The sequence below is a fragment of the Lissotriton vulgaris genome, chromosome 2_1 (assembly GCF_964263255.1).
Source record: "Lissotriton vulgaris chromosome 2_1, aLisVul1.2, whole genome shotgun sequence".
In the NCBI taxonomy this organism is placed as follows: Eukaryota; Metazoa; Chordata; class Amphibia; order Caudata; family Salamandridae; genus Lissotriton; species Lissotriton vulgaris.
Window position 1 is genome coordinate 1,985,162,703 of NC_141687.1, and position 21,171 is coordinate 1,985,183,873.

Here is a 21,171-nt window from a genome sequence, read left to right on the forward strand (position 1 = left end):
CTGCAGGCCATGTGTCATAGCATCGAAGATGGCGAATCATGGCCCTCAAACATACTAATATGAATCTATGTTTCTGGAAAGGAAGGGAACACTAACCACATGTTTCGCAAGATTGCCATTACTCCTTACCTATTATCCCTTCTTCCAAAATGGACACTCATTGGGCTTGGAGGATCCATCTGTGTGCAGTGCAAGCTGAAATCCTTGCATATTTTGAGCACGGAATGAGAGCTACGAGACTTAGCACACTTCACCACCACCAAGGAGAGGAAAGAAGCCTGAAATGAATTGCCACGTTCTGCATTTATGCATTGAGACCACCATTAGAAGCAGGGAGACATCTTTCCTCCTGCAGTGTCTAGCAATGCTCCTATGAAAAGGATTCATTGGACAGGATCAGAGGTGCAGTGTTAATGAACAAGCTGTTATGGTGCCACCTGCAGCAAACTGCACATGAACTTAGATCTAAGGAGGTTTTAAAGTGTATTTTTCCATTAAATATTTTGTGTCTCATGTTCTTGCAATCGTGAGCAAAAAATTGTAATTCCACCAGATCTACATGTCACTTCCAAGCACCAATCTCTTGTAATTATATTCCCATGAGCACAGGTTAAATTCAACATGTATAACACTTCCTTACTGTGATCTCTGAGCCACCCTGAAAATGCTCCTTGGAGAGAAGATAAAAAGTGTTCCAGAAATTAATTCCAAATACCATGCGCATTTGGCGCAGCGTGTAATGCTTTGATGACTGCAATAGATTAGCTAGGTATTTCCGTCAATCAGCTTGCCAACACACCCACGAGTCACCCCAGAACAGGAATCAGTCACTAATTCTTTGATTTTCAGGGAGCTATTGCTATATCTGTGCTGAGAATAAAATGGAGAGTTTGCTGGAGGCTACGCGTTGGTCTAAGAGGAAGGAGCCTTGCTACGTTTGTAGCCACCCGGATGGGTGTTCCCTGAGCTGTCTGAAATATCTCAGAGAACGGCATTATCTAGATCATGGAAAGTAGTGCTAGGTGAAAGATGTCAACTTTGAACTACCTTGTTCACTTTCCACATGAGGTGCCCTTTCTTCAGGCAAGCTACAAGGGGACTAAACAAGTGGCCCAAGGGTCCAGTCCTTGACAGCTATGGGGACGAGAGCCCAAGTTGTCCTAAAGGCTAACTTATTTTTATTGTGACCTAAACTGACCAAGACATCCTTGATCAGTCAATGAATAGGATGCACCTTCATGAGGAGTCCTTTACCGCAGCCATCTGCTTGTCGGTAACCTCATCAGTGGTAGGAAGCCTAGCAGTCGACAGGTGCAGCAAGCCTGATTCAGTCCCCCATGACGACCCACAGTTCCAAAGTAAAACATCTGACTGGATCAAACCACGTTGGAGTATCCGACCCATGCTCCATCAGGGTCTCAAATCACACCTACGTCCTGGTCTCCACAGTCAGTTGGCCTTCATTGGTGCATAATGCTTTTTGGTGCTATTTTTATTTAAATCTTTAAAAATACATATCTCCGGTTGCCCTATTTGAATTTTTGTTTTTTTGGTTTCAATTTGTGCATTAACTTTTTATAAATTAAAGTGGTATTTTTATTGCATTGTATATTTGACTTTTTAGTATTTTTGGTACTTTTAAATACTTTACAATTTTTTTTATATTACATGATGTACATTCTGAGATTGGAGGCTTTGTGGGCACCAATTTAAAAAAAAGATAGGCATTGGAAGGAAGGTAAATTATCATTTGCAAGTAATTTGCAGCTCAGCATGCTCGGAACAAGATCAATTCTGATTCTTTTTCTGCCAATTTCTCCCCCATCCCTCTGTCTGAGTTAGCCAATCCCAATCATGGCGCTAGAGGTCTTGACCTCGTCATTACCACTACTCTTGATCGTATTGCCCCCCAAAAAACAAACTAAATGCCCCATGAAACTTTCCCCCTGGTTCTCCCCCAAACTTAAGATTGACAAACTTGCCGTCAGGAAGGCGGAACGTAAGTGGAGGCGCTCCAAGGATAGTAGTGACAAACAGCACTATAAGACTACTCATCAGCTATATATGAATCACATAGCCAAGGCCAAAAAAGAATACTTAGGCAATAGAATCATCCTCACAGCTAATTCGCAAAAGGAACTGTACACTATCGTCAAGGAATTCACCAACCCTCCCTCCTGTCGACTACCGTTAATTGCTTCCCAGGAGTGGGTGAACTCCCTTTCCACTTTTTTGTCGAAAAGATCAATGACATTCACAAATTATTTCCCCAATCATCAAACATCACACCCAGTGGGAGCAATCCTGACCCCGTATTTTTGCATACTCTCCCCCTCAATGACTTTCATGCAGTTTCAGAGGACGAAGTACTACTAACTTGTGGAAAATCGTTACGGTTTGGTGAACATCGTCTGCGCCATCTTGCTTTTTTTTTCCCCGATGCCACACTTTTTGTCATACGTTCCCACCATTTTAGCTGTTTTTGATCAGAACCGCTCTCTGCACGTCCCTGACCCCCAACCCGGTTCTTCACCCTCGCCAGCGCCCCGATGCACTAGTCACCCCCGCCCTCACATACCTTGCGCATAAGCGGCAGCCATTTTAAGCACCATGGCCTCCCTGTCCCTCGCTGATAGCCAGCGCGTCTCACTCTCTCTTAACCTCACAGGCATCCCCCGCACGCTGACAACCCCCTCGCTCTCACATGCCTTGGGTCATAAACCCCTCTTCAGCGCAGATCTGCCTCAGAATCCCATCCTGTTCCCAGCGCGACACCTCCCTTCATTCCTTTCATAGTCTCAGGCCCTTTGATGCAAACCCCCCTTTTCCTGTGTGCCCGTCTGTCTTCCTTGTTCCCAAGCCACCACCTGGCCCTGCGGATACTGTTTATTACCCCGTACAGTAGGAAACCTCCCCTCCCCATCAAAAGACCCTCGAGCCGATCAAAAGCCCCCCACTCTAAGAGATCCGATCAAACTCCACACATTCCGTGAATCGGCGGAATGTCCAGCTGCGCGATAATCATCACCTGTTGTGACCGGGGTGGGGAATTCAACTGTAAATGTATGTGGGAACGGGCCTGAAGGGGAGATTCCGAGGATGTTCTTTCACATATCAAAGTGTTGCAAGAATGTGTTACGTGCAATAAAGATCATAAACCTGTGTATAAGAGGCCAGGCCTCAGAGATGCGGTTAGAGCACCTCGTGACGATACTTGCTGTCCGAATTGATGTGTTCTCCTCCGGAGAGAATAAACCCTTGTTTCCTGCCTTTCAGTCTCCAGCGCCTGCTTCTTCATTGATTAATATTGGTGGGTCATTGAGGCGACACCGCCGGGCAACACTAAAGGGTCTTTGGTCACCGGTTGTCTTTGCACCCTTTTACAATTGGCGTCCCAAGCGTGGGGCCCATCAGCGACTCGTGGATCCAGTGGGAGAGGTCCTGACGACAGAGTGAACGACTGCAACGATCGGAAGGTACCCTGTCCGATAGACCCTCGTCTGACAGCCGATCATCCGAACTTCACTGGTTCCGAACGGACCTCTCTCAAGTGATCTACGGTCCTGACTGGGAACCATCAGGAGTGCCACAAGGAGTACGAAGAGAAGAGGACGATCGGGCGCTGGATTCGGAAGACAAGAAACTGTCCATACGGTCCGGGTAAGGTCGTGTAAACACGACGAATTGCGGAATGATTGATGATTGATGGAAAAATACTAGTATTATTCTTTGTTAATTTATTTGGAGTTTCGCTGTCGGCAAACGGAGAAACAACCGGCTCTCTCTTTGCAAATGTGGATACTTGTGTACTGGATTTTCTTCCATTATTTGACTCTGATCTAAAAATGAATAGATCCTTGCTACTTAGCTGCTTCAAGGAGATCGAAAGTTTAAAGTTTAAAGTTGGTCCTATCAAATGATATAGATTTAGTTACTCCAATAAGATCAATAAATGGCCAACGAATAAGGGTAAAATTTTATTCGAAGATAATTACTAATCTAGTTCTTCAACAAGCCGAAGCATTCCAATGTAGAGGAATTGACGTCCTACCTTATGTTAATAAAAATTTGTGTCTTTCTTTTAATGAAAGGAATACACAGTTTAACACTGGACAGGATGTCCTTCCGTTGTGTAATAACGACCTAAAAATTTGGATCTCTAGAGGCAAACGCATGGTTTCCCAGGTTTGTCCTTTACCTGGCAGTACAGATAATCTACTTACTGAAGATTCTGCGATGTGGAACTGGCTACCTGGAGTCCTCTCAAACACCACCTCGAGAAACCCACGGTCACCCTCACATCTTTAACCAGTGTTTAAAAATTGTCTCTTGGAATGCTGCCGGCTTGACTAATTGCCCTGAAAAATTTGATTATCTCTTCTCCCTAAATGCAGATGTGTTATGCATCCAAGAAACATGGTGTAATATTTTTCCACATGCTGGAAATGATTACTTTGTCCTGGAGGCTCCTGCAACGCCCTCAAAAAAGGGCCATGCTAAAGGCGGAATTGCCTGTTTATTATCTAATGCTCTACAATGGCATTTTGCACATTATAAGGACGAGAGTAATCTATTCCAAGTTATAACTATTTCTAACCTGGATCCTAGTGTTCAACGGACCTCGTTTATCATAGTAAACGCCTATATTCCACCTGAAGATAATTTTACGATAGTTTTAAAACGTATGTTTTCCTATCTAAAGCATCTATTAGAGGTGGATGATCCTCCATACCTACTATTAGTGGGGGACTTAAACTGTAAAGTGTCTAATTCTTCCCTAGACTTATTTAGAAATAAAGCAAAGGAAGAGGTTTATAATATCCCCCAAGCCTCTTTGCCCAATAAAATAAAAACTAATAGAAGGGGCAAGATTCTCCTTGGGGAACTCAATGTCATAGAGGGAATTATTATAAACGGCAGAATGCCCTCTGATACTCCAGCTAATTATACACATGGTTCAACCTATGGAGAATCTATTTTGGATTACGCAATTACAGACTTTGAAACGTTCTCTTTTTTCAAAGATTTGGTAATCTCATATACGCCCTTGAGCGATCATAAAATAATTAAATTATCTGTTTCTATAACATCCCCCGAAGCTGACCTCTGGTCTTTAAAGCATAGAGGTTTCACCATTAATAGTCACTCAGATAGATGCTATTGGAGATCTAGTTATAACAAAGATGTACAAAACATCCTTACCCAATTTCTAACTGAGTTTGACTACTGGCAGGGTAGGGAATTTATGTTCCTCGAAACCCTTATCCAAAAAATTACCGAAATGGCTAGGACTACAGGAAATTTCAAAAAGAAATGTTTCTCTCCTAGTCCCCTATTAAGGCTGAATAAAGAAATTAATAAACTTGTTAGGATGCAATACCTAAATAGATCTGGAGAGCTTGGGCTAAAATTAGCTCTGTTAAAAAGAAGGAGGGTGAGATTGAGAGCCAAATTAAAAAGAGATAAAGAAGATAGTTTATGGATCAAGCTAAAAGAGGCATCTAAGTGTAAAAACGTTAGAGAATTCTGGTCCATAATAAGACAAGGATGTGGATCTGTAACATCGCCCACTCCGATTGCAATCACTGAAAAAGTCTGGACCCAATTTGTGACCACTCTATATGCGTCCAACCATGCAGGGACTGATGTTCGGGTTCCAGATCTCAATTCTGACGCTACAATGGAACTCCCCACTGAGCATACCATAGCCAGTGCAATTAGGAGTATGCGCTCTTCGGGGGCTATGGGACCCGATGAAGTGCCTATGTCCATAATTAAGCAAGATGTAATTACTTGGAGTAGGATTCTTCTTCCAGTGTTTCGGGTGTGTTTTAAAACTCGAACAGTCCCGGACTCTTGGCGGGGAAGTATCCTGATCCCAATCTTTAAAAAAGGAGACCGGGCTAATCCCGCTAATTATCGTCTAATTGCTTTATTGGATGCTATAGGGAAAATTTTCGCTAAACTTTTATTAATATCTATAACAGAATGGGCAGAAAAAAATAATATTATACCCAGGGAACAGACAGGTTTCCGAAAAGAGCATGGAACTCTGGACAATTTAACCATGCTACAGGTAATTATAGATAAATATGTTCGTGTACGTGGTGGAGGCGTATATGCAGCATTTATAGACTTCTCTGCAGCGTTTGATAGGGTGGACAGACTGACGTTGTGGAGAAAGCTGTCGGCATTGGGTATGCCGGGATACTTATTGGACTTAGTTAAGTCCTTGCATTGGAATACATGGTGTCGGGTGTTACAAGGAGGTGATAGGGGTCTCTCCCAAGCTATTCCATCCCGCAATGGCCTAAAACAAGGATGCATATTGGCACCCACTTTGTTCTCCCTATATATGGCCGATTTGCCAACTGCTGTTGCTGACTGTGAGGGACAAGCCCCAAAAATTGGAGGAACTGCCATACCCATTCTAATGTATGCAGACGATATACTTGTTCTAGATCTGACCCCGAAAGGCCTTTCTAATCGTCTCCATACATTGAATGAATTCGCCGATGCACACTATATGAAAATCAATAGTTCAAAAAGTAAAATTATGTGCATCTTTGGAAAAAAGAAATGCAGATCCAAGAGTTTTAATTGGACATTAAGTGGTGAAAAATTAGAGGTAGTTAACTCTTATACGTTTTTGGGCAAAATAATATGTTCTAACCTTAGTGAGAAACCCCACATTGAAAATAACTCTAGAAAAGCAATGGCCCATGGGAGGGGACTATGTTCCTTGTACAAAGCGACTGGGAGGAGGCAGTTCTCATGTTGCTTGGATGTATTCCGTGCAAAGATTCCTGCTACCCTTTTGTACGGAATGGAATTGGTGGATATATATCAATGGGAGTTCATGCAAAAAATGGAGGGGAAGGTATTAAGGAAAATTTCTTCATTAAATTCAGCCTTCTCCACTTCATCTTGCAGGCTGGAATTCGGACTGCGAAGTTGCAGGGCTCAAGGGTTGGCTGCTTTAGTAAAATGGATAATATGCTTGGCCAGAGGCAAACCGGGAACCCTACGAGAAATCTTAAAAAAGGAACTCTTGGGCAACTTTAATGAGTTCTCGCAGCTAGTAAAAAACTTTCGACTGGCTGTCTCAATATTGGAATTGGATGAAAGTACGTTGTTTTTACTTTCTCCATTAGAACTAAAGCTAAAGTTAAAAAGTATGTCCTGGGAATATTGCTATAAACTGGATATACTTGCCCAACAGAAAGATAAAGAAAGGGACGCCCTGGTTTTAACCTATATACCCAAACAAGCCCAACAATATCTAACTTGGAACATTCCGCATGGTGTCCGTAGGGTATGGTACCTTCTTCGCCACAATTTGCTTCCACTAAATACATTACTTGCAAAATGGTATGGAGTGTCCCCCCTGTGTAATTTATGTAATAATGCCGCTCAAGATTTTAAACATGTTCTGTTTATTTGTCCAGGGCTGCACTTATTGAGGAAAAAATGGATAAAACCAATCTGTATACAATTGGGAATTATGAATGCAAAAATGTTTTTACATGCTCTCCTCTGCCCCCCCAATGAAATGTTCTGTTTTAGAATTTTTAAATATTTTAAAGAATTTTTAGATATCTATTAATGTGATTCTGGTGAGATGTTGATGAGTGTAACTTTGTATATAACAAGTGGTCGTTTAGTCGTTGTATTAAGTTTGTGATTTTAAAGTATGTACATATGTATGTTTTTATGTGGCCCTCATTGAGAGCCAAATCATAATAAACTTTTTGACTTTTTTTTTTTTGCAAGCAGTGAAGGATAGGTAACGCACCCGTCGTGCCTATCTTTCTCCCCCACTGATCAATTGCCCCTCCCCATTGATTAACTGTTACGGATCATTTTTCTGGAGATTCTCTGTCTGCAAAAAGGAAAGAATAGGTCCCCCTCTTTGCAGATAGTGAAAGGGTAGGTGACGCAGACCTTTGCGGGCCTACTTATTCTCCCCATTGACCATTTTTTATTTTTTATTTATTGACCAAACACTGATTGCCCGATATTGGTTCTTGAGGTATTCACTGCCTGCAAACAACGTAGAATAGAAATATTCTGTCTAGTCTTTGCACGCAGTGATAAGATAGGTAGTGCTGACTATTATCCCCATTGTGATCCGTCATGCCTGTCTTCTCCCCACTGATGGATAGCTGGTTCAGCCCGGACCGTTTATTAGAGGTGGACCATCTAGCCCCGCTGGAAGGCACCCCTAATAAAGACATGTTCACAAAGTATGGATTAATTACCATAGCCTATAGTAAGCTATGGCACAAGTATACCAAAGCAAACCAAGAGAAACAGTGGCCACTGATAGGATCCTTCGATTTAGACAAAATAGAAACGGTAGAAATAGCCCTTCGTAATAATAAGACAACGCCTATTATGCTCGATAGTCTCGGTATGTGGCGCAAAGAAGCTACGCAACGAAAGGAAAGAGACGAAGTCAGAGTAGGTAAAGAAACGCGGCAGACAACCCTCCAAACGTCTGGTAGGCAAAAGGAAGGGCCAGCGACGACACAGTTCCGAGGATTAGACACAAAAAGAGAACGGTGTAAAGGGATGTGCCGACAGGACAACCCCGAGACACAACGACCCAAAAGTAATCCCCCGACACTATGCACAGGACGAACAAATTTAAGGCAAAACCAATGTGCTTTTTGTAAATGTCTCGGGCACTGGAAAGCCCAATGCCCGACTCTACAGAACATAGGTAAGAGCGGAGGGTCGACAGAGATAACAGGCCGGCAGAAAGGGAAAAGGCGCGAGATAAAAACAAATCAGACTAACACGGACAGGACGGATAGAACCACCACGTTTGATTATGCTCGATGGCACAGATTTCGTCAGACCAATTTCAACGACATGTTTGAGTTCTGGGACTGATTGCTCCCTGTTGCCCCTCCCCCCCCACTCTGAAAAACAAAAGCAATTACAGGCCTGCGTAGACAACCCCCCGTTAGAAAAAGGACTCAAGGAAGCCAAGCATCTGTTATATAATTTAGGATTTAATTACGATAAAGATAACACACAACCAACGATAAATAGAAAAACTAGTAAAACATTCTTTAAAGTAAACTGTACTAATAGGAACAATACAAAACATATTACGCTCACTCCGGAAGTTCTCAAAATGTAACAAGTCAACGGTCCCGCCCATCCGGAAGGTGAAACACACAGCACGTGTGGGGCGGGGCCAGCCATCAGCCATAGACCAAAAGAAATCGCCGACGAGAAGGTACGGGAGGCTCCATGGGCGACATGAAATGGTCTTCCCATACTCTCCTTCCTGGGGTGACGTCCCCCGGGCCACGAGTAGGGAGGGGGCGGATGCAGGTGACCCCCTCCCTCGTATCTCCTGGTCCGGCCATCACGAATTCCTCCATCGAACTGGTGCAGGGGGACTGGGAGGGAGAGGCGACGCGGACGAGCCTCTCCCACCTCCACAGGTAGGAGGTTTCCCAGCCCCGGCCCGGCGCCGAAATCCTCCAGCCGGGCCACGGATATACCTGCGCAACACAGAACGTACAATGTCCGACGGACCTATTTTCGCAGCACAGAACATACAATGTCCGACGGGCATACTTGTGCAGCACCGGACATACAATGGTCCCCCAAGAGTCGGAGTCAGGGGTGTAGGGTGGTCATCATGTGCACCCCTGATTCAAAGGGACGGCGTGGGATGCGCTGGGAGAGGGAGGCGGCGCGAACGAGCCTCCCTCACCTCCCCAGGTGGAGGCTCCACAGCTGCACCCTGGCGCCCCGAACCAAATGTCCTGCTCCAACAGCATGGTGTTCTGTCTTTGTCGCCACAAGAAGTTTCTTCCACTCCTGAAAGACACGACGAAGGGCGGCGGCTGCAGGGTCTCAAAATGGCGTCTGGGCCCTCTGGAAGGCGGGTCTAGGCCGCTGGAGTAACTTTGTCCGGAATTGCAACTCGGGCACTTGCCCACCTGGGCACAAGCCCCCACCTTCGACAACATCCCCACAGCTTTGAAGATTCTACCAGAGTCCCGGGAGTCCTCGGCCCCTACAGGCTTCCGGAGGGGAACAGCTGCATTAATCACTAATGAAATAACCACTACACAGCCACAAGATGGTGGTGCTCTCGTGACAGCGCCAGCTTCAGTCTGAACCACCCAGGAACATTATGGGCTAACGAACTCGAGTAAGTTCCGGCTGAACATCAACGTGACCCGGTAAGAAAGATTCTACCTCCCTCCCCCCTTTTTTGATTGACGGTCCACACCACCAGCCCCTCTGTTAGCACAGGTTTTTGAACTGCCGAAAGGGACTCTGGTCCAACCGCCAATCGTCGGAGACATTTTGACCCTGATGCTACTTCCGGACTAAACCGGCCTCGCCCAAAATGGCGCCGGTATCAATAGGAACTAACGGACACCGCATGGTGTTCTTTAGCTAATGAGACTTGATGTACTAAGATATATATGTGAACCTTTGCACACTTGACGAAAAAGGGAGGAGGGTTAACTTGGCGAACATTTGAAAGGGGTCCCGTCAAAATGTTGATTTCAATGAACGATTTATTTTGATATTTATTGTAACTGGTACATAACGTCGCTTATGATGCACACCCACGGTATACATCTAGGAAATGTGATTACAATGAGCTTGACTGTGTTTCCATTTATGAACTGAAATGCCCCTGATCCCTCATCACTTAATGAGACGTTTTTAGTTACTTGCAAATAATTAATTAGGCCTTTTTAACATGTTCTTATGCTGCAAAATAACCCCCCCTACTGTATGTGCTTCCACCGTCGCCATGTCCGGCCAAAATATGATTGCACTCTCACATTTTACGTACTGAACGATTATGCAAATAAAGGTTTTCCAAACTATGAATGGGTATCACATACTTTTGTAAATGTGGGAATAGGTGGGAGGACTTTTCTGTGCACAACAGTTTTGCTCTCTATTTAAGGTTATTAGAAAATGGTTGGTCGGCCCCGGATGGATGATTGAATCTAAGGTATGATACGCTGCCTCCAAATGTGCGACTAGGCTCAGGAACTAACACAGGAAGAGGGACCACGACTTCTGAGAACGGGTAAAGTGAAGCGGTACGAATGACAGAATGTTATAAAGGTATGATACTCGAAGGTGCTAAGGAACAGGGTCGGCCGAAGAACTGATATGCCCTAGAACATCACAGCATTGAGGATGATTTAAGGGTCCCGATAGCTAGATACACCTCCAAAAACCAAATACCTTGCGCCAGGCGCCCCTGGTTTCTTCTTAGCGTTTCCCTACACACGATCTAAAATACCGCGCTCGGACCGTCTCCCCCATGAACAACCTATCGCTCGCCACCCTTACCACACTGCCCACCCCTTTGACTTCGGAAACCGAGACCCCAGGGATTATATCCTGAGGGTATAAGACCAGTATGTGGTAAGTAAAGGACTTTCGTGCCCGTACATTTGATATGCTCGAATGTTGTTCCCCCTCCCTTTCCCTCTTTTTCTCCCTCTGCAGGTTACAATGGAATCACGATTAGGGTATCGTAACAGATCTGGAGCCACGTCACGTCCGATACATGAAACGGACTAACGCTGCAAGATGACACCAAAAGGCGCCCAACTCAATGCACGTCCTTCTTGTACCTGACCTAATGCTCTTCCGTCCCAAAACTGCATGCTTTCTACATCCTAACACAGACCCGAAACGTCTCATATTGGGTAATGCACTGAATAGCCTAAATAGTACACAGTCACTCTCCAGGACACATGTGTATCATTTAGCCTATCGTTGCACATCTCTCTCTCTCTCTCTCTCTCTCTCTCTCTCTCTCTCTCTCTCTATCTCTCTATCTTTCTCTCTCTCTCTCTCTCTCTGTCTCTCCCTAACGACTGGCACCTAATTGGCGAACCTGGTGTACCACCCAATTGGCTCCAAATACCACAAGTATTTGCACAAAATTCGTTTTTAATAAAATTGCATTGATGCCATGTTAATACCTCTCCTTTTCTGCTAAATATTGATGAAAACTAGATTGGCCGAAAAGAAAGGGATAGGTAAGACGACTACGGTTCCCTAATCTGACCCGTAATGAGGGACTACTTGTCAGTGGCTTCTATGATAAAATGTCTCTGGTAACGCGACCTTCCCCGTCCCAAATTGTCTCAATGCCCCAATCAGTAAAAGCGATCGAGACATACCCGCCTTCCCAGGACACCATCAGTTTTGTATCGGCTGCCCCAGACGAGAATTTGAAAAATGTCCCTTGCTCCAATTCGCTGTGTTCCTAGTTGTTTTCCATAAGACCCCACTCACCCCAAAGATGAGTTTAATGGTTATCGCAAGCCCCCCGAGTTTTTAATGAAGTAGCCAGGTTGTGAGAAACGATGTAGAAATTAGAATGATGTTTACAAAGTTAAAATTAGATCGAAAAATGAAAGAACTTGTTGCAGTAAACCTTGTTGAAAATAAGATGTTTAGCTAAAAGATAGGACGCATTGATGTAATGGAGAATCGTTTAGCCTATGTTCATTCCTCAGAAGGATGCCTATCAGACTATGGTGAATAACACGTTGCACTTTTCCGTAAAATACAAAGCCCTGAAGACCGGTCTAGCCTTGCAAGACTCGTACTAGGGAAATGGGTCTCTACCAGGAGAACTGACATGACTGTAATAAACGAATGCAATGAATGGGTATCAGACCTCGTACCACGACAAATGAATGTAATAACCAACAAAACGCCAAAGAAATAGCCACAAAGGGAAGTTGTTGGGAATCCAGCAAACCGATCATCAATTGTTTATACGTTGGCTGCAAACCTCAATGTAGCGGATGTTTACCCCAGTTGCTTGGTGTTGGGAGAGAAATAGATTTACGTAATTACCTTCCTCTGCAAAATCTCTAAAGACTGTCTTTTCAAACTCATTTAAGGGTACCACTGTCGGAGGAGAAAGAGACCGGATGTGGGAGCACGCGGCCTGACTGCAGATCGTGGAACCTCAGCGACGGAGGCCAAGGCGAGACCACAACAGTAAGGAGTCGCAGGACGAGGCACTGTTTCCGACAAAACTAAAGGAAAGGGCTGACCTGAGGCCCCTGCTCTATGATCGACGTGTGCCGAAAAGTCCCCGCTCTCTGAACCTGGTTATGGACCCGCCTGTCAAAATTTTCCGTCCCCCTGATCTGTTCCCGACTTGGCCCTGCTCCATCCCCACCTCCTCCGACCTACCATAAGGACTACTCACACACACCCCCCTTCCACCTGAACTTTCAAAATCCTCTAAATCCTACTGAACCATCCAGAGAAGGGTATTTCCTGCGACTAAAGGGAGGGAGCTCTGACTAAGTAGACCACGAACTATGTTAATCTCAGAACGGTGACCTAAACTCCACCAAGGGTCGCTCCAAAGAGAAGATGAACGAAGTATGTGGTTCTACCCGCTGCTGAGCGCCTCGACGATGATGGAAGCAACAGGAAATACTCACCACAGAGACCCAAGAAACAAACAGACTCCACAACTCAAAGACAATTGCACTTTCCATCGCAATCCTTTTCTGCCTCCTAATAACTATGCTCTGAGTTATGGAAGAAAATGTACGTGCTCCGAAACCATAACGCATTTCTCCCATGAGGTCTGGCGAAACAAAAATGTACTCCCGCCCGCAGACCTCCAACGACTCAATCCACATGAACATTCCTGTTGACAGAACGAATTGTAATACAGGTGCTTAACAGTGCCAACAGAAGACGACAAAGAATGCTGAGAACTCACTAATGCTGGTCCATGACCATAAGACACTGAGAACTCTGATTATTATTTTTATTATATCTCATTTCTCTCCCAACCACCATTGAATTTGACTATGCTCCCACCGAGTACAAAAAGGGCTTACTTATATGATAACTTACCAGTTCCTATTCCGAATGACTATACGCATCTATGATCTGTACCCAACGCCCTCGCTACATAATTCTAGTCTGATATTACATTACTATGACTTTTTCTGCAACAAGCTTAACGATGAACCCGCCTACTAGATGACAAGATTTTCAAATGTGATGTTTATAATGTGATATTTATGTACAGTTCCTTTGCCTAGGTCTCCATCCCCTTACTTATGACCACCGCAGTAGAGATAGATAGGAAATAGGCCAGCAAGATGTCTTGGAAATGTTAAAGGGAGGACTGTGGAAAATCGTTACGGTTTGGTGAACATCGTCTGCGCCATCTTGCTTTTTTTTTTCCCGATGCCACACTTTTTGTCATACGTTCCCACCATTTTAGCTGTTTTTGATCAGAACCGCTCTCTGCACGTCCCTGACCCCCAACCCGGTTCTTCACCCTCGCCAGCGCCCCCATGCACTAGTCACCCCCGCCCTCACATACCTTGCGCATAAGCGGCAGCCATTTTAAGCACCATGGCCTCCCTGTCCCTCGCTGATAGCCAGCGCGTCTCACTCTCTCTTAACCTCACAGGCATCCCCCGCACGCTGACAACCCCCTCGCTCTCACATGCCTTGGGTCATAAACCCCTCTTCAGCGCAGATCTGCCTCAGAATCCCATCCTGTTCCCAGCGCGACACCTCCCTTCATTCCTTTCATAGTCTCAGGCCCTTTGATGCAAACCCCCCTTTTCCTGTGTGCCCGTCTGTCTTCCTTGTTCCCAAGCCACCACCTGGCCCTGCGGATACTGTTTATTACCCCGTACAGTAGGAAACCTCCCCTCCCCATCAAAAGACCCTCGAGCCGATCAAAAGCCCCCCACTCTAGGAGATCCGATCAAACTCCACACATTCCGTGAATCGGCGGAATGTCCAGCTGCGCGATAATCATCACCTGTTGTGACCGGGGTGGGGAATTCAACTGTAAATGTATGTGGGAACGGGCCTGAAGGGGAGATTCCGAGGATGTTCTTTCACATATCAAAGTGTTGCAAGAATGTGTTACGTGCAATAAAGATCATAAACCTGTGTATAAGAGGCCAGGCCTCAGAGATGCGGTTAGAGCACCTTGTGACGATACTTGCTGTCCGAATTGATGTGTTCTCCTCCGGAGAGAATAAACCCTCGTTTCCTGCCTTTCAGTCTCCAGCGCCTGCTTCTTCATTGATTAATATTGGTGGGTCATTGAGGCGACACCGCCGGGCAACACTAAAGGGTCTTTGGTCACCGGTTGTCTTTGCACCCTTTTACAAACTCTTCATCGTATAAAATCAGGTTTCCTACCGACCCGGACTCTGCATTTCCACTTTTTTGCCGAAAAGATCAATGACATTCACAAATTATTTCCCCAATCATCAAACATCACACCCAGTGTGAGCAATCCTGACCCCGTATTTTTCCATACTGTCCCCCTCAGTGACTTTCATGCAGTTTCAGAGGACGAAGTACTACTAACTCTTCATCGTATAAAATCAGGTTTCCTACCGACCTGGACTCTCCCTTTCCACTTTTTTGTCGAAAAGATCAATGACATTCACAAATTATTTCCCAAATCATCAAACATCACACCCAGTGTGAGCAATCCTGACCCCGTATTTTTCCATACTGTCCCCCTCAGTGACTTTCATGCAGTTTCAGAGGACGAAGTACTACTAACTCTTCATCGTATAAAATCAGGTTTCCTACTGACCCGGACTCTGCACAAGTCCTATCCAAAATTGGCCCTGTTTTCCTCCCCCACCTTACTGCTCTATTTAACCATTCCCTGTCAGAGTCCATAGTCCCTACCCTCTGGAAAGAGGCCATCATCAGACCCATTATTAAAAAGCCCTCTGCTGATCCCAAACAGTTCTCCAACTACCGACCAATATCCCTGGTACAACTCTTTGGCAAAATTCTGGAGTCTCTGGTTAACAGCCAACTTACCCAGTACCTGGAAAATAATAAACTACTGGATCCCTCCCAATCAGGCTTTAGGGCATTCCACAGCACCGAAACGGCCCTATTTGAAATGGTCGACAATATCAGACTTTCCTTGGATGCCAGGCAATCAGCGATACTGGTCCTACTTGTCCTGTCGGCTGCCTTTGACACCATTTTGCATGGCATCCTTCCCTGAATTGGCTCAGGAGCTATCTGAGAGACCGCTCCTCTAAAGTGCAAATAGGTGACTTCTCCTCGGATAGCCAAATTATCGGCAAAGGTGTTCCTCAGGGCTCTATTCTGAGCCCTACGTTATTTAACCTATACTTGTCCCCCTTAGCCAAATCTTTTGGGTTTCAAACAGTGTCTTACGCAGATGAAACTCAGTTGTTAATCAAAACAGAAAAGATGATGGACGGAATGTTGCACAATGGCAAAACAGTCACCCCCATTCACAGATCTGGGTTTAATCCATCGTTATTTTGCTCACCAAGCCACCCCAGTTCAGACATGGCCATATGCAAATCAGTCCAGCCTGAACTGCCAAGCCTGAATGTTTTGCCATTGTGCAACATTCCGTCCATCATCTTGTGTGTTTTGCTGTTCACCCTATGTGGGAAGGGTATGCCCAGACATGGGTCCCGTGCTCACTACGCCACTGGAGTCAAGCTATCCTGGCTGAAGACGGCTGATAGCCAGAAACCGGTCCTAGGATGCTTGATTCTGGTCCAGGGAAGACATGGCTTGGCAGTTCGGGCTGGACTGTTCCCATGAGGCACAGGGCCAAGACTGATTTGCATATGGCCATATCTGAACTGGGGTGGCTTGGTGAGAAAAATAACGATGGATTAAACCCAGATCTGTGACTGGGGGTGAATGTTTTGCCATTGTGCAACACTTCGTCCATCATCTTGTATGTTTTGCTGTTCACCTTATGTGGGAGGGATATGCCCAGAGGTGGGTCCCGTGCTCACTACGCCACTGGAGTCAAGCTATCCTGGCTGAAGACGGCTGATAGCCAGAAACCGGTCCTTGGATGCTTGATTCCGGTCCAGGGAAGACAGGGCTTGGCAAATCGGGCTGGACTGTTCCCATGAGGCACAGGGCCAAGACTGATTTGCATATGGCCATGTCTGAACTGGGGTGGCTTGGTGAGCAAAATAACGAAGGATTAAACCCAGATCTGTGCCTGGGGGTGAATGCTTTGCCATTGTGCAACAATCCATCCATCATCTTGTGTGTTTTGGTGTTCACCCTATGTGGTAAGGGTATGCCCAGACGTGGGTCCCATGCTCACTACGCCACTGGAGTCAAGCTATCCTGGCTGAAGACGGCTGATAGCCAAAAACCAGTCATAGGATGCTTGATTCCGGTCCAGGGAAGACATGACTTGGCAGTTCAGGCTGGACTGTTCCCATGAGGCACAGGACCAAGACGGATTTGCATATGGCCATGTCTGAACTGGGGTGGCTTGGTGAGCAAAATAACAATGGATTAAACCCAGATCTGTGACTGGGGGTGAATGTTTTGCATTGTGCAACATTCCGTCCATCATCTTGTGTGTTTTACTCAGTTGTTAATCACCATGGGATCAGATGTCATCGAGCCCAAAAAGGGCTTAAAACTCTGTATGATAGCCATAAACAACTGGATGACGAATAATCACCTTCTCCTTAATGCCAACAAAACAGAGATTTTGCTTTTTAGGGACGCAGCCAAACGATGGAACCACAACTGGTGGCTCCCCATCTTAGGACCTTGTCCTCCTCCTAAGACAGCTGCATGCATCCTTGGTGTAATTTTGGGCTCCAAATTGTCCATGTCCGACCATATTAACAATCTGGTCCGCATTTGCTACGGACTTATGCGCAGTCTTAGAAAAATATTTAAGTGGATCCCACTTTCCTCCCGCATGTCCCTTGTACAGGGACTGATTATTAGCCGCCTGGACTACGGCAACTCCCTTTTTGCTTCTACTTATTGTAGAACTCCAGGCCAAGCTCCAGGTCATGCAGAATACAACAGCAAGACTGGTCCTTAATCTGCCCCCGCGCTCTCCTTCTATGCCCAGCCTAAAGACCCTGCACTGGCTTCCAATCAAAAAAAGGATCCATTTCAATCTGTGCTGTCTGGTGCATAAGACGCTCAATAATAAAGGATCCCACTATTTAGCTAAAAAACTCACTATACACCAGCAGGCTAGAACCCTCAGGTCCAATAGCAAATATCTTCTGACAGTGCTGAAGAACCGAACCGTTAGAAATGGTGGGAGATCTTTCTCCCGGGTGTCCCCAGAAATTTGGAACACACTGCCTTTATCCCTCCGCCTGGAAATAGACCATATGAAGTTCCGTAGACTCCTTATTCTAGCCCAGTCCTTTCCATCTGGCTGTTAAGTTTTTTATTTGCCTGTCTTGCCTTGAACACTAGCAAGCGCTGTGAGACCTTTGTGGTGATATATGCGCTCTATAAATACCACATACATACATACATATGAATTACTCTATACCGCTACCTTGGCTGATTTCACGGTCACAACAGTGAATTGAATAATGTGAAGGGAGAAAGTAGTCTAGGACATTGAAGTGTCATTCAGCCAAGTTTCTGTGAGGATTAGGATATCAAGATTGAGGTCTAAAACTGTGTTTGAAAGCTACAGGCAGTGTTAACTGGAGATCGACAATTATGTAGCATGGATTGTACAGTTGAGTAAGTGGTCTTGGAGACAGGACAGTTCTGGAGTTCATTGGGATCTTGAATGAAGTTGGTGAGTTCCTTATTCCCGGTTGCAGGGTATTATCAGGGAGCTGGAAGGGTGGGATGGAGGAAGTGTCTTGAGCCTGGCTATGGCCAGATTTGTTGCTAGATACTGATGACATGCAAATAATTAATAGGTGCAAATGGCTTAAGTATTCAAATGACATCCAATCAAAGAACAGTGAAATTAAATTTTTTATGATGGGGTAAACTTGTATCTAAATAACATGTAACACAGTGTAAATTATTGGAAGCTGTTTTAACTATGAAATTGCTTTAAACATCCCTCAATATCCTTGACCTCTTACCAGATCATCATTTGAGGTTGCGATGTCTCGGAAACGAATGGATGTAAACCTGGAAGGAATCGGCCTGCTGAAAATGTATCTTATGGCAATGCTCGGTGCTATATGAGTCAAATTACTCGCAATCTTATATTTCAAATAATCACACAAGAAACTCCTCCAGCAAGGTACTATTCAACAAAATGTGCTTACTGATTCCTTAGGGGAATGGTAAGACCGATTGGACACCAACATAAATGATAGCAGCCTGACACACATCAATGTAGGAACCACAATCAAAGTGAAGGCAGGGTAGGCCACACATCAGCACAATGGAAATTCAGGCATGGCTTGATAATATGATTGGCCTTCCTAGTTTACAGAAAAAAATATTTAAAAGAAGTTTCTAGAAACCTACAGATGCTTGAGCACTATGAATTAAAATTCTGAAGGCATTGTGCCGAACCTTATCACTCTTGTTCTGTCTTTGTTTCTCTTGCTTTTCGTTTTCTATTGATTAACCGGTTTATCAAAGGACCCAGAGGGATTTTGTCAGTCCTATAGGTAAAGCTAACACACTGTTGGAGTCATTTTGTAGAATTCTATATCTGGATGAGAATATTTATTTTATTAAAAGTATATATTGATGTTTGTAACTGAATTGTGGTCTAATAATTACATTTTAATATTGAAATATTATGTTTTTCTAATGTGGAAACATAGAGAAGTAGCAGTTATGAGGACAAAGGCATCCCTTCTGCTAAGGCACAGAGGCATCCGTTTTTATTTGTGTTTGCACTCTTGCCCACTCATTGTCAATACTTCATTGCCAATTTTCAGCATAATTCAATTGGTATTTCAAAAGCATTCAACCAGGGTAGGGCACCAGCGTGCTAGTCACCCATACCATGTTGGCCCTGTGAGCAGTATTTTCATGAAATAAACCCTGTTTATCTCAGTGGGAGAAGCCAACAAAATGCTTGTGAATTGCACTGCTGGTGGATATCCTGTGGATAAGGCAGTACCAAGTGCAACTACCTGTGCACTTTTTTTGAACTACTTTGCTGTTGGTTCTTACACAAGGCACCAGTTTTTTTTTCTGGTGGAGCTTCCTCATAGCTATCACAGCTCCACAAGTCCAGAGTGGTACACTTTAGAATACAGGCACATATTCTCCCAAGAGGCCTAGTATTTAATTAACACCAGTGACACAAACGTCTCATAGATGTGTTACTTGAGGTATTGTCTTTGGATTAAATGCGTGACAAATTATAGAAAATACGAGGTGCGTAGAAACAAATTAAAAATGAACTCTGACATTTACAAAAAAAGGCTTTTGTGACTCATTCTGTGGCACAGGCTATTTTTGAGTGTTTTCGAAAACGATGCAGATGAGAGCAAATGGACCATGAGCTGCTGAAAGCAGTGAGGACACTGAGTTAGCAGCAACTTTTCTTCTCGAGGGTGCGGGAGGTCTCCAGTTATCTCTAACCTGTTTCTGAAAATTGGGTGCGGTTGGTTTACCACTTCTCTGTCTGTCTCCTGTTCCAAAATGAAACAGTGGCAGAAAGGATTCTCAACATACTTATCTCAGCTGCACTGGCTGATGTTTTCCCTTTGTGATTGTTCTTTCTATCGTGTCTCCTCTCTCGCGAAGAGAGTTAATAGCTCAAGCCGGTTTTCCTTGGAAATATATATACCTGCAACATAGCGGAGTTACTGTGTTTCACGTTGTTTAGAGGCTATTTGATCTAACCAGCAGTTTTGAGTTCCCTGGGCCAAATGCACATAGGGCCATATGTATCATCATGACCATTTGCGATTTCTAAATAGCGATTTTTTATGGAATCGCTATTTAGAAATTGCAAAATGGTATGTATGTAGGAAATCGCTTCTTTTTAGCGATTCCTTAACATTCCTACATTTCGATTAGCAAATTGCTAATCGCAAATTTCCCATTCTTTTCTATGGGCCAGGAGGCCCATGGGAAAGAATGGGAAATTTGCGATTTGCTAATCGCAATTTAGGAATATTTTCAAGGGTGCAGGGGTGTCACAAGAACACCCTGCTGCACCCCTGAAAATGACATGTGTGGGCATATGGCTCACATACATGTTCTAAGGGCATGTATGAGCATCATATGGCACCTTTGGATTTTTAATAAATTGTTTTATTAAAAGAATTTGCAACTTATCACCAACTAGAAGTTGGTGGTAATTTGCGAATCCTTATGGGCAATTTTGCATTGATTTTCCTTTGATACATTGCA

The 21,171-nt window shown here is 44.5% G+C and overlaps 1 protein-coding gene across 2 annotated transcripts in view; it reads right to left on the reverse strand.

The window, feature by feature from the left end:
- Positions 1–21,171, reverse strand: part of MAP1A (microtubule associated protein 1A) — a 769,586-nt gene that overhangs the window by 163,469 nt on the left and 584,946 nt on the right. The gene's annotated exons all lie outside the window — the stretch shown is intronic.